General features: G+C 31.6%; 1 long non-coding RNA gene across 1 annotated transcript; it reads left to right on the plus strand.

Annotated features, from left to right (window-relative positions):
* Positions 1-3,971: 3,971 nt before the first annotated feature.
* On the plus strand, positions 3,972-5,662 carry LOC129292652 (uncharacterized). Its single transcript, XR_008588927.1, has 2 exons — positions 3,972-4,112; positions 5,393-5,662. It is a non-coding gene; the product is annotated as an uncharacterized LOC129292652 (long non-coding RNA).
* Positions 5,663-12,674: the final 7,012 nt, after the last annotated feature.

Genomic DNA, 12,674 nt, shown 5'->3' on the forward strand with positions numbered 1-12,674 from the left:
GGTTTGTTACATTTGTGGGAAACCCGGTCACATTGCAAAGTTTTGTGGGAACAATCAGGACTCAAATACGAAGAACCCTTCCCAACATCCTACTATATCTGGCCATGTGTTTTCCTTTACTCAGGACACGATAAATTCCCCAGATGCCATTAGAGGTAACATCAAAGTCCTTCATCATGATATTGTTGCACTGTTTGATTCAAGTGCTACACACTCTTTTATTTCTGAAACTTGTGTAAAGAACCTTGATTTTCCTGTGTGTATTTTACCTTTTGATATAAATGTGTCTACTCTTGCAGGAGAATCTGTGAGGACCGCTAAGGCATGCCTTAACCTAGTGGTCGAGTTTAAAAATAGGAAAACAACTATGGACTTAATTATCTTACCACTGAGAGGTATGGATGTAATTGTGGGAATGAATTGGATGGGTGTAAATGGTACTATCCTAGATTGTAGAGACAGGTGTGTGTCTTTATCTTTTTTGTCGGTGACTCCAGTCGAGACTCAAGATCATGTTTTCTTATCGGTGGCGCAAGTTGATAGATATATAAAGAAGGTTTGCCAAGCCTACATGGTTTTCTTCTCTATCTAAGCTGAGATTGATGAAGGCATGAAGAATATCCCTATTGTCAAAGAATTTGCAGATGTATTTCCAGATGAAGTCTCCGGTTGACCCCCAAAGCGCGAGGTAGAGTTCTTAATTGAATTGGTACCTGGTATAGGGCCAATTTCTAAGGCTCCTTATCGAATGTCCCCCTCAGAGTTAGCAGAATTGAAAAAGCAAATTGAAGAGCTACTTGAGAAGGGTTTCATCAGACTAAGTGTTTTACCTTGGGGATCTCCAGTTCTTTTTGTAAAGAAGAAGGATGGAAGCCTCCGATTGTGCATTGATTATAGACAATTGTACAAAGTAATCATCAAGAACAAATATCCATTTTCGAGAATCGATGATTTGCTAGATCAGCTTGTGGGATCTGCAGTTTTCTCAAAGATTGACTTAAGGTCAAGGTACCACCAATTGAGAGTAAGAGCGGAGGATATACTTAAGACAGCATTTCAGACGAGATATGGGCATTATGAATTCATGGTGATGCCGTTTGGACTTACAAATGCTCCTGCGGTATTCATAGATTACATGAATAGGATCTTTCGACCCTATTTAGATAAGTTTGTAGTAGTGTTTATTGATGACATTCTTATTTATTCAAAGGATGAGGAGGCTCATGGTGAGCATTTAAGAATCGTCTTGCAAGTTTTGAGGGAACATAAGCTTTATGCCAAATTAAACAAGTGTGAATTTTGGCTCCAAGAAGTAAAGTTTTTGGGCCATGTTGTGTCCAGAGATGGAGTTGCGGTGGATCCTAACAAGATTGATGCAGTGATGAAGTGGGAACAGCCAAAATCTGTTACGGAGATACGAAGCTTTCTAGGTTTAGCAGGTTATTATCGTCGCTTTATTAAGGGATTTTCGCAAATTGTGATGCCCTTAACTAAGCTGACTAAGAAGGATGCCCCATTTATTTGGACTGACAAATGTGAAGCTGCTTTCCAAGAATTGAAAAAGAGGTTAACCACTACTCCAGTGTTGACTATTCCTGACCCTGTGGTGCCGTATACTCTATACACTGATGCTTCTTTAAAGGGTTTAGGATGTGTTTTGATGCAAAATGACCGAGTGGTTGCCTATTCCTCCAGACAGTTGAGACCACATGAGGAAAATTATCCTACTCATGATTTGAAGTTAGCTGCAGTTGTGTTTGCTCTGAAGATATGGAGACACTACTTGTATGGATCTAAGTTTCAAATCTTCAGTGACCATAAGAGCCTGAAGTATTTATTTGATCAAAAAGAGCTTAATATGAGGCAACGACGATGGATGGAATTTTTGAAGGATTATGACTTTGAATTACATTACCATCCGGGTAAGGCTAACGTAGTAGCTGACGCCTTAAGTAGGAAGACTATTCATACTGCACATTTGATGGTTCATGAATATCATTTGTGGAACAGTTTTCATGATGTTCCAGTGGATGTGATTGAACATCAAATGGCCGCACTCCAGGTAGTAGACTTTGAGAGCAAATTTTGGGAAGATCTTAGAGTCTCACAGCAGAGTGATGACTACTTGAAGAATATAAGGAAGGAGATAGTGGTAGGTAAAGCCCTAAATTTTACCATCTCTGATGACACAGTGATGAAGTATAAAGGTAGAGTTTGTGTACCTAATGATCCAAGATTGAGGAATATCCTTTTAGAAGAAGCTCATAGGAGCAAATATACAATTCATCTCGATATAACTAAAATGTACCATGATTTGAAGCAAGGTTGGTGGTGGCCAGGAATGAAGAAAGATGTAACTGAATTTGTTTCTAGATGTTTAACGTGTCAGAAGATAAAGATAGAACATCAGAAGCCAGCTGGAACACTGCAATCGTTAGATATTCCAAAGTGGAAATGGGATGATATTTCCATGGATTTCATCACTGGACTGCCAAGAACACCCTCGAGTAAGGATGCTATTTGGGTGATAGTAGACCGACTCACCAAATCGGCTCACTTTTTGGCGATCAAGTTTACCTCTACATTAGAGAAATTTACTGAGATATACATTAAGGAGATAGTTAAACTTCATGATATACCCTCTAGAATTGTGTCAGATCGTGACCCAAGGTTCACTTCAAACTTTTGGGGTGCGCTACAGAAAGCTATGGGTACCAGACTGAGTTTTAGCACCGCATACCACCCCCAAACAGATGGACAAACAGAGAGGACGATCCAGAATTTGGAGGACATGTTGAGAGCTTGTGCCATTGAACTACCAGGTAGTTGGGATAATCATTTGCCATTAGCTGAATTTGCCTATAATAACAGCTATCATTCTAGTATTGGGATGGCGCCTTATGAGGCCTTGTATGGCAGGAAGTGTAGATCGCCTTTGTGTTGGACAGAATTAAGTGAGAGGAGTATCATTGGTCCAGAAATTGTAGAGCAGACCACCCAAAAGATTGCAATGATTAAGCAAAAATTGCTAACAGCTCAGAGTCGACAGAAGAGCTATGCTGATAAGAGAAGATGGCCGTTAGAGTTTCAAGTAGGAGATCATATATTTTTGAAGGTTTCTCCGGTGACAGGCATTGGTAGATCCATTAAGGCAAAGAAGTTGACACCTAGATTTATGGGCCCGTATGAGATCTTGGAGTGAATTGGACCTGCTGCATATAGAGTTGCATTGCCTCCACAGATTACAGGTATCCATAATGTATTTCACGTATCACAGTTGAAGAAGTACAACCCGGATCCCTCCCATGTTATTGAACCTAAAGAAGTAGAATTGAGGGAGAATTTGACCTTTAGATCCAAACCGGAGCGAATTGAGGACTTTAAGGACAAACAACTACGCAATAAGACCATCCGACTTGTGAAGGTGATTTGGAAGGGTGGAGCCCTAGGTGATGCTACTTGGGAGACCGAGAAGAGTATGAGGTGAGATTATCCACATTTATTTACTTAGGTATATGGTTTCTAAGTTTATCTATTAAATTTTGAGGACAAAATTTCTAAAAGGAGGGGAGAATTGTAACATCCTGATTTTTATATAATAAAGAAATTGTGGAATTTAGGTTTTGAGGAAAAAATGATAATAATAGGAATTTATATTATTTGAGGTTATTTAGAAATGATATTATAGTTAGGTATGTAATTATAAATTTAAAAATTTAAATTTAAAATCACATAAGCAATATTTAGTTAAGATATAATACATAAATAATTTTTTTTATGTGTGTTAAAAAAAAAGAAGGTAGAAGGAACAAAAAAAAGAGGGTGGAAGGTTGTTGTTTCTAAGTCCCACATTGGTTAGATGAGGGAAGAGAAGAGGTGCCTTCATGTATAAAAAGGAGGGGGTGTGTGCATTAGGAAGCATGAGAGGCTAAGATGCAATTTAGAGGAAATTGCAACTTTTGGCCCAAATATTTGAATAATTAAATTCAAACCTATAGTTTTTTTTAAATATAATTTTGGGACTACAATCCCATTTTTATATTATTTTTCTCTCTTCCTCTCACGTTGCTCAGCGTTTTCTCGCAAGGGGGGATTATTTTCTTTGTCTTCAGGTATGTTCTAACTTTCCTGTTTAGATTAGCATTTAAAAATTTATTTAATTACAAAATTAATTTATATAGTTATTTTCTAAATAATATTAGCTTTCTAGTGGTATGATTATTTTGTAGGATAGAGTAAATATTTTGATTAGGATTTTTCTATAGGATAGTTAATCTGATGATATGATGGATTAAAAATATAGGTTAAAATTCTTAGGGATATAAAAAATATTATAGAATATTTTTTTAAGGTTGAAACTCATGTTTAAGAATTTTTGAGTTAAAATCTAGATCTATATGATTGAATTTATGTGGAATCTGAGACGTAGGGATAAACCTATGATTATTAAATATTTATTTAAGTATGAATAGGTATTTTTGAGGTTATAGAAAGGTGATTTGAGGCTTCAGAATAATTCTAAAATTTTTAATTTATTTTTGGATGAATTTTTAGAATATAGAAGGATGAAATTGTGATACTAGAAGTGAATTGAGGATAAAAAAAATAGTTCATTAGGGTACGAGAATTTTAGAAAAGAATTTGGGAAGTTAAATGAGGCATAAATCTTAAATTAGTGTTAATATGGACTATAGATCTAAGACTTTCTACCTCTTTAAATTAGAGTTATTTATTTTAATGTAAAATTAATATATAGTATTGTGAAATAATTATGTAGATTATATTGACAAAGATAGTGGTGAAAAAAGAGTTGTGAAGGGGAACTTGTTATTCAAGACACAAGGTAACCATTATTAATGTGTTGTGATGAGTGTGTTTGTGAATGGTTATGTGTTGTTTTGTTGTTTGGAAAAATTATGAATTATTGAAAATAAATACTGTTATATACTTGTTTGAAATTATTGCCAAGTGGGTTAAAAATTTATTTTTGTTTATCATGATGAGATATTATTGTTCGGATATATTTCTGTTTGGATATTTGAATGATGCATGACTTATCAGGGTATTTTAATGTATGGTGTTAATGGGAATTTCTGTTCGGTTAATTATTACCACGTGGTAAGCCCTCATTGGACCCAATGAGTGGCGTGTCGCTTGGTCCAACTCACCTTTGGCCGGGTGATTTGGCGTCCGAGCATGGTGAAAGGAGGATATAAGGTGCAGTCATGCAATTAAATACTTGTTCGGTTTGTTTGAAAATATTGTTCGGTTAAATGTTTTGTGTGCCCACTTAGCAATCGCATGATTAGTTACATCCGCATGCATCATTACATATTAATTTTTGGTTACTGGGACTTTTAAGTCTCATTCCCCGTGGTTAATATTTTTACAGGAGCGAATCCGGCCGAGAAAGCACCAGAGGTGTAATTATGGTGTATGAGACACCATCTTTTACGTTGCCTCTTATTTTGGATTATACAATGTATCTTGTGCCAACTTAGGACATATCTTGTCTATGGAGCATGTAAACTCTAATCCTTTTTATTAAATGCATTTATATGTCCAAGAAGATTATGTCTGTCCCTTTTGATTCATGACCTAATTTGAATAACATGCTATGAGGATCATGTCTGTCCCTCATGGTTCTAATTGCTTTTTGAGATATTTTAAGACCTGTGGTATATTGTCTTGGATGTATCATGGTAGAAATTTTTCTACCATGATAAGGGTATGATAAGGGTTCAATGAAAAGAAAATGATTTGTTGAATTAATAATTTGTGAAAAATCGGTTTGTAAATTTGAGGGTGTTACAGATGGCATATTGGCAAAGGTTCTAGCATGAATTTTTTTTGTGAAGTTTGTAAATGTTACTTGTTAATAATATTACATGACTTGTTTAATACTTTATATTACTTGTTAAAACTGTCATATGAAATTGCAAAATAGATGGCTGGGTGAAGGTTATTAACATTTATGACATTAAGTTGTGTTGTCTAGAATAACTGTATGTTGTGTTGTAAAATGATTATGTTATATTGTAAATATGGTAATTATAATTGTAAATTTGTAACTTGGTTTAGTGCTAATAAGGCAATTAAAATGAACATGCTTCTTAGATTTTTGATTGGTTAGAGAAGTAGAGAATTTGTGCTTTGGAAGCATGCATCATTTTGATGTTCTCCTTTTTGTAGTTAGAAATGGAATGTAAATTGACAACAAAAGTTCCTTGTGCTAAAATGCATTTATGCTCTTTTTCATGTTCAAATTACCTATTTAACAAGTGATGTCAGACACTTACAATGTAATTTTATTTGTTTAAAAAGTAATGTTATGTATTTTATAATTTAAGATAACAATTTGACAAGTGATGGGTTTTGTACAAGTGAGATGCTAAATAAGTCAAGATGAAGAATCACCAAGTAATAATATGCCTTTAACAAGTCATATAATTAATTGAACAAGTAACTCACCACATTGATTTTACAAGTAATGTAATTGAGAAATTAAGAAATTAACAAGTTATATTAAAAAATTAACAAGCTTTGTTAAGGAATTAATAAGTAAATTTAAGAAATTAACAAGTAGTGTAGTTGAGTTTTCAAGTTAAGGAATTAACAAATAAGGTTAAAAAATTATCAAGAATTAAGGAATTAATAAGTATTGATATTACAAGTTCAGAAATTAACAAGTCTTGTTAAGAAATTAACAAGTAAAGTTAAGAAATTAATAAATAATGTAATTGAGTTTATGAGTTGAAGAATTAACAAGTAAAGTTAAAAAAAATTATCAAGTCTTGTTAAGAAATTAATAAGTAATGTAGCTAAGTTTACAAGTAAAATAGAGTTAAAATTTTAACAAGTCTTATTAGGAAATTAATAAGTAATGTAGTTGAATTTACAAGTTTAGGATTTAACAATTCTCATCACAAAATTAACAAGTAAGATTTAGAAATTAGCAAGTCTTGTCATGAAATTAACAAGTAGAGTTAAGGAAAGCTCACCGTATCTACAATGTCATGTAACAATTTAAACAAGTAACATAAAGCAAGAAACAAGTCATGTAACATTATTAACAAGTAACATGTATAGTCTTTGCACAAAAAATTCATGCTAGTACTTGTTGTGTCAATAGGCCATCAAGTACCTTCATAAACTTTCATATCACATACATTCATAAGATAGCAACCCATTATAAAAAAAATTATATTTGGGTTGTGTATATGTACATAAGAGCTACTTCCTCAACCAACCAAAAAAATCGAAGGACACTGTTTAGTTCAACTACCTCATTAATATTGAATCATGTTATAAATTTACAACTACAATTACCATATTTACAATGTAACATTAAGAATTTTACAATGCAACATACAATTGTTTTGGATAGCACAACTTAATACCATGAATGTTCAAAACCTTCACCTAACCATCTGCTTTACAACTTTAATGTCAAACATTTCAAAAAAAAAAATTACATCACAAAAAATCCAATTTGACGTAGCAAGATAGGACAAAGACAAAATTGCCTCCCATTTTGATTACAAAGAAGGGGAGGAGAAGGAAAAAGAATAATCACTGCCACAATTGGTCAATCTTCTTGAGGATCCACTTGTAATAACTTAGGAATTTTAAGTGAAAATTTAAAATATATAGAAATGAGTTTTAATTGTTTTGTATTAATTTTGAAAATATTTTACCAAAAAAGAATGTTGGTCTAGCAAGAGTGTAATGACCTTAAATTTTAAATTAAATAAATTCTCTCTTAAGTAATATTTAATTTAATTATTTTAATTTTATGACAAATGAGGATGTAGTGGCTTGATTGAATTTATACTGGTTACTTATATGGAAGTCAAGTTAAATATGTTAGTTTTATTTTTATATGGAAAATTATTGAATATGCCCTTGCTTATTGTTATAAAAACATTATAATAATAATAAAATCTGATGGGGTATTTTTCTGTAATATTTGCCATAAGTTTTATATTTTATTTTCTTCTCTTCTCTTCCATTCGGCTAGCTTCACAGAGTTTAGATGGAGAAGGATCGTGATTTTTCTTCACTGCTTTTCTCCTATCCCCCGTTGCACTTTCATCCTCCTATGGCTGTCAGTTCGTCCACCGTTGTCCTCTCTATTCACTTTCATCAGCCACAGTGGGTTGGGTCACTAGATTCTCTAATCTTCCTCCTCTGTTTGTGTTGCTCTTCCCTCTGCTCTCCATCACAAGCTGTTCTTTCTTCTCCTCTATTAGAGTCGTGTAGCATGTTCCTCTATTTTGTGTTGTGGGAGCCGGTTCACGGGTGTAAAATGTTTGATCTGTTAGTCTTTGTACTTTTCCTTGTGATGTCGCTCTTCTTCTTCCTTGTTCAAGTGCTGCCGTTGAGTGTGTGTAGATATGGGAGGCATTGAATCTTTATTTCTTGTTCGTTGCTTTGCTGGGCTGACACCACAGGAGCACCGGCCAAAATCAACATTGAAGATACTTTCTCATGTCCTTGCCAATGTCAGCTATGTTCCTCCGTATGTGTAGTTGCACAAGTAGGTTCAGATTTTGCCTCTCCTCTGTTCTTCACTGTGATCTACTTCTTGTTTGTGTTGTGGGTTGAAATATTGAAATTTTTCTTCTTCCTTTCTCTGTTACCATGAGTAATGTAGGGATGAGGATTTAATATTCTTGAGTTAAAGATTAATTTATCTGTTGAAGGCATGAAACTTTAGAAGCTTGATTTGATTAGTTTCCTTTGAGTTTGTAAGTTAATTATACAGTTGACAAAGTAGAAATTTGAAAGCTTGGTTAATTTGAATGTTGTTAATTGTAATTTTTGAAAATGGAGTAATCTATTGGTTCATTTGTTGTCAGCACATACCGTTCAGTACTGTGAAATGGGATGGTTTAATTAATGCAACATTTTGATTAAGGCATTTAGATACTAATAAGATAGATAAACTTCAATTGATCAGGTTTCTCCCGCCACATCATATTTAACCAAGTTTCTTTTATCTTATCTATAATCCTAATGTTAATGAAACTTTTGTAAGTAGATAAGAAGATTCTTTACCCTCTAGAAAATTCTTTATATATTGATAGAGCTCATCTTTGATGGTAATCTCACTTGTCTGATTTGATTACTTTAAGAAGAATTTAGAGTTGGTTTTCTTTGAACTTAAACTTGATTTTGATGGATGTTGAGTTTGAAAAGTATGATAAATCTAGACATTAGTGTTTGTAAATTATTGAGTAAAGTTTGAGAATTAGGAAGTTTTAGTGAATGGTTTAAAGATGTTACACACTATATGCTTGCCAAAAAGCCTAAGAGGAGATTGTCAAGTGATTAGCTAAGGTTGAAAATTATGAGAAAAGTTTTATGTGTAAACTAGGGTCTTAAAACTCTGAAGTTATTATTGTTAAATGTTGATTGAGTTGATTTTTGAAAGGTAACTTGTTTGATTCAAGTATAGGCCATTAAAAAATTTTATGTTTATATAGGACGTTGGGAAGAACTTGGTAAAGGTTGACAAGGAGTGAATTTTTGAACTTTAAAATTTGACAGGTAAGTGGATAACGTTCCAATCAATTTATATATATTTACAAATATTCTCTTATCAAATATTATTTTTGATAATTTACAATTATTAATATGTTTCTTTAGTACTGGTTATTATTGTTAATTAAATTTCTTTAGCTCTTGAAGTTGTCATGATATATATTTATAAGATTGATGAAAATGCTTTTATAAATTCTAGTACTCTTTTATTCAATAAAAACAATCATGAAAATTGGTGAAAAAGTTTATGAAACATTAGTTGGAAATTTTCATATTTAAAAGTCTTAGATGTTTTAAATAGTTCATGCCAGTTTGATATTGAAAAGAAAAAAAATTTTATTTTGAAAGTGATGATTTTCTTGCATGTTTAAAAATGAATTTAAAGGAGATTTTATATAGAATACTAGCTACTAATGGCAATTTCATTAGCCCTTAGCATGCCATAATCAATAACTAGCTAGCTTGATTTTTATGAGCTTTGTTCTCACGATTATTATTCGTGAGTCTTGTACTCATATTTGTTTTTATGACTTTAAGCTATGTTTGGTTAGCATTACCCTTGTGTATTGTGTGTCTACATTTAATTTGTGGCTTCAGTTGTATTTGGTTACTCATCCTCGTGAATTATCTGTTCACGTTTGTTTTTATAGCATAAGCCGCATTCAGTTATTTATCCTGATGAACTGTGTGTCCATGTTTATTAATTGTTATGATAAGTCACTATAATCAGAAATTAGAATTATTTGGTGATTTTACATCCCATTATTTTTATTTAGTAATTTATTTATAATTATTTATTTTGTTTATTTGCTTTCTTGCTTTCTTGAAATCAAGTGACAATAATATTTAATATGATAATTTAATGGTTCAAAATTTCATTTAAAGTTATATAGAGCCATTTTATTTTGAAATTTACTAATTTTTTATGAAAATTGTTGTCTCTTTAACTTACATAATTGTTTGAAGCTTTTATTTTATTCATGTTTAATTATTTATTATTAAGATATTATTCACTGAAAAGTATTTTATTTGGTCTCAAATAGAGCCGAAAAAATGAGTTGAACCTACGAGTTAGCTTGTTCAACCCATGAAATTTAACGGATTGAGTTGAATAAATTAGCTCATTTTTTAAAATGAGTTAGGCTAGCCCAACTTACAAAACTGATAAGCTAAAATGGGCTAGCTGCGGGCTAAACGGGTTGGCTCACGAGCTAGTATATTTTTTTAAAAATAATTTTTTATTTTTTAGTTACATTATATCTTTTTATAAATCTACAATAATAATAATATTTTTCAAATATATAATTTATGACTCTCAAATATGTTCTTTATATTTCAAATATAGTGTAAATCTTTTTTACAATTTGCAAATAAAATTTTTGTTATAGTTTTTAAATTGATGAATTATTAGTTTTTATAAAAATATTTTGAATATATAGTATTTATTAATCTCATAAGATCTATTAATTAAAATCATAAATATAAATTCATTGAGAAAAATAATATCGGTTTATATTCAAATTTTCTTTCTCATTGAGAAAGATAACACACATATGCAAGAAAATTATTAATAGTAAAAATATAGCAAAATAAATTTTTTTGGTTGAATTTTATGTTTATTTTATTTATTTACAAGTTTTTTAATTGCTAATTTGCTTTAAAATATGAAATAAATATATATATTTATATTATATAAATTTTAAATTATTAAAAAAATTTGATAAATTTTTGCAGCCTAGCCCGCTAGAAAATGGGTTGAGTTAGCTTTTTTAACTCGTTTTATCTGGTGGGCTAACCCAACCTAACCTATAAAAATGTCAGCCCGTGCAGGCTAACCTATAACCTATTTACCCAGTGTTAGTCTTAGATACTATAACTAATTTTGTACTCCCTGCTGATATCTAATAGGCTTATTATTAAATTGACTAGAAGATTACTTTTGAAAATGTCATCTTATTCATGTAAAATTTGAAAACCTAAGTAGTATCTTTTAGAAGTCCAATTACAGTGCTCCACATTAACTACAATTAGTGTTCTAATTCCTTTTTGTTATTTTAATTATTTGCTGATAAGGAGAAAAGTTCTATATTGCTGGATATATGTTGTAAACTTTCTATTGTAGAGATTTCGGAAGATCCTATCTTTAGTTGAGATGGTGCAAAAATTTTTATAAAAAGTTTGATATTTTAATTTATGTGAAAAGTAAAATTTGATAGATTAATTTAAAACTTTTCTTAATTGAAGCTTTGAAATGTGAATTTGTGCATATATCTCATATCAGTTATGTTAAAATTTTAGGGCGTGACACCACTATTGCCCAAAAATGGTATGTACGATTGTTTTAGAGGTACAATACCTTATAGAGTGAAAAATTCAAAGCGAGCAACTTGAAGAAGCCTTTAATGATGGGAGGTAGTCAAGCAAATTCCTCATGCAATTGCCTTCCACTTTCGCAAATCACCTCTAATGATATCTTAAGTAGGTCATGGGAAGTTATAGAGAGCTTATTCTTTCTATTTAAACACTTGGGCCTTTTTGTCATTTTGCAAAGAGAGATAATTTCAATTAGGTGTTCACATCCTATAATGTATTTTTAAAGTTTATTGAGTCTAATTGGAAAATAACTTCCTACTGTGGTCCTTAAATAAAATTTTTTCAAAAATAAATTTGAGGAAATTAGTTGTCATTGGTCAATTTTTTTTTGTCATAAGATGAAGTAATCATTGTTTGGATTTAACTAGTGGTTCCTGGACCTACTAACTTAAACACTCTCATAAAATAAATTTGAAGAAATTAATTGTTATTGGTTAATGATTTTTTTTTCCCATTTGTGGAAACAAAGTAGCTATTGGTTCAACTTAACTAGTCACTTGCTTCTTCCCAATAGTTCTCCATTTGCCCGATCTTTGACCCAGTGTGTGTTAATGAGATTTTTTTTTTAAAAAAGCTGGTAAATTGGCCACTTCCCAAAAACTTCCATTTCAAATGTTAGTTTAGGTAGTGGGGATTTGATTATAACTCATGAGGTCATATGTTTAAATCTTATTATCAACGTAGAGATCTTATTGGCGGGCAACATGACTTGTTTGGTATAAAGGATAGATTTTAAGGGATTAGGAATGAGATTG

Source organism: Prosopis cineraria, unplaced genomic scaffold (genome assembly GCF_029017545.1).
Source record: "Prosopis cineraria cultivar Desert tree isolate PC_DT_omini unplaced genomic scaffold, ASM2901754v1 PC14, whole genome shotgun sequence".
NCBI classification, from domain to species: domain Eukaryota; kingdom Viridiplantae; phylum Streptophyta; class Magnoliopsida; order Fabales; family Fabaceae; genus Prosopis; species Prosopis cineraria.